Here is a 2,525-nt window from a genome sequence, read left to right on the forward strand (position 1 = left end):
GTATGTGGAGGACACTGTGAAGACTGGTCTGCAATAAATTTTAACCTGTAATTCCTTTATAAAGATTTCCACGTAGGAAATTAATCACAGTTATATTCACAGAGGTTAATTACAGTGTTATTTAAAATGATGAAAATTGGCCAGACGTGGTGGCTCATGCCTGCAATCCCAGCACTTTGAGAGGCCCAGGCAGGTGGATCACCTGAGGTCAGGAGTTCGATACCAGCCTGACCAATATGGTGAAACCCCGTCTCTACTGAAAATACAAAAATTAGCTGGGTGTGGTGGCATGTGCCTGTAGTCCCAGCTACTCAGGAGGCAGAGACAGGATAATTGCTTAAACCCAGGAGGTGGAGGTTGCAGTGAGCCTAGATCACACCACTGCACTCCAGCCTGGGCAATAGAGGGAGACTCTGTCTCAAAAAAACAAACAAACAAAAAACCCCCCAAAAAACACCAAAAAAGATGAAAATTGGAGGGAAGTGATGACACCTTTGACTGTTGTGTGACACTGATTTCTCTCGTATTCGTACTGGCTGATCCTGAGGTGAGTCAAAAAAAGACAAAAATGTATAAAAATAAAGAAAAATAAATAAAATGATTAAAAATGGAAACAACCTACATTTTAATCAATAGGGGAATAGAAATGACTTAGGCTGTATTCATTCAATAGAACAATATGTAGCCATTCCAAAAAATGTTTTTGATAACAAGGTGGTAAAATGTCCATGATGAAATATAAATGTTCATAATTATGTAAAAGAAGCAGAATATAAAATTGTAAGTACATTATGATGCTAATTTTGTGAAAATGAAAAAAGTTCATATCTTAGAAAAAATCCTGGCTGGGCGCGGTGGCTCAAGCCTGTAATCCCAGCACTTTGGGAGGCCGAGACGGGCGGATCACGAGGTCAGGAGATCGAGACCATCCTGCTAACACAGTGAAACCCCATCTCTACTAAAAAATACAAAAAACTAGCTGGGCGAGGTGGCAGGCGCCTGTAGTCCCAGCTACACGGGAGGCTGAGGCAGGAGAATGGCGTAAACCTGGGAGGCAGAGCTTGCAGTAAGCTGAGATCCGGCCACTGCACTCCAGCCGGGGCGACAGAGCAAGACTCCGTCTCAAAAAAAAAAAAAAAAAAAGAAAGAAAGAAAAAATCCTGGAAGAAAATACTCCAAGCATTTTGTTTACTTTAATATAATTTATTTATTTATTTTACAGAGACAGGGTTTCCCTATGTTGCCCAGGCTGGTCTTGAACTCCTAGGCTCAAGTGATCCTTCTGCCTCAGCCTCCCAAATTTCTGGGATTACAGGCATGAGCCACCATGCCTGGCCTCCAAATATTTTATGATGGTTGTCACTTGTTGATGGAATTATAGTTGATTTTTATTTCCATCTTTATATTTTTCTGTAATTTTAACATTTATTGTAACGATTACATATTTTGTTTATACTCTTAGATAATATTTGTATTGGTTTGCTAGAGCTGCCATACCAAAATACCATGCACTTGGTTGCTTACACAACAGAAATTTATTTTCTCATAGTTCTGGAGGCTAGAAGTCCATGATCAAGGTACCAGTAGGCTTGGTTTCTTCTGAGGCCTGATTCCTTAGTTTGCAGGCGGCTACTTTCCCACTCTGTCTTCACATGGTTTTCCCTCTGTCTGCACATATTTCTGGTGTCTCCTGGCATGCCTAAATTTCTCTTTCTTACAAGGACACCAGTCACATTGGATTAGGGCCCACCCTGAAAAAAAAAAAAGAGGGCACCTCATTTTAACCAAAGCAATGCTTTAAAGACCTTATCTCCAAATATAGTCACATTCTCAAGTACTGGGGCTTAGGATTTACACAAATTTTGGGAAGACATGATTCAACGTATATACTAGCTTAAAAAGTAATTGGTATATTATTGGTAATACAGACACAAAAACTGGGGCAAGCCTGACTAGAGTAGAAAGATATGTGGCAAATAGCAATAGTAGGGTAGGTAAAATAACTTCAATGATAGCTTAATTATTGATTGTTCACTGTGTGCTGGGCATTGTATTAAGATATATTGACAGTCTCATGAAGTCATTGATTTAAATATTGATTTAATATGGCATCAAGTTTGGGAAAACATTGAATCATGACAAGCTTGGACTTTGGATAGTCATAAGAAATGATTTGAAGGTAGGAAAATGACATGAGGAAGGGTATTTTATTTATTTTTATTTTATTATTATTATTATTATTTTGAGACAGAGTCTCGCTCTGTCGCCCAGGCTGGAGTGCAGTGGCGCAATCTCGGCTCACTGCAATATCCGCCTCCTGGGTTCAAATGATTCTCGTGCCTCAGACTCCTGAGTAGCTGGAATTACAGGCGTGCGCCACCATGCCCGGCTAATTTTGTATTTTTAGTGGAGATGGGTTTCTTCATGTTGGCCAGGCTGGTCTCAAACTCTTGAACTCAGCTAATCTGCTCGCCTCGGCCTCCCAAAGTGCTGGGATTAGACGCATGAGCCACCGTGCCCGGCCA

General features: G+C 40.5%; 1 non-coding gene across 1 annotated transcript; it reads left to right on the plus strand.

Annotated features, from left to right (window-relative positions):
* The first annotated feature begins 476 nt into the window (after positions 1-476).
* LOC112423236 (small nucleolar RNA SNORD41) lies at positions 477-545 on the plus strand. The gene has a single exon (XR_003013715.1). It is a non-coding gene; the product is annotated as a small nucleolar RNA SNORD41 (small nucleolar RNA).
* Positions 546-2,525: the final 1,980 nt, after the last annotated feature.

Source organism: Macaca nemestrina, chromosome 7 (assembly GCF_043159975.1).
Source record: "Macaca nemestrina isolate mMacNem1 chromosome 7, mMacNem.hap1, whole genome shotgun sequence".
Lineage (NCBI taxonomy): Eukaryota > Metazoa > Chordata > Mammalia > Primates > Cercopithecidae > Macaca > Macaca nemestrina.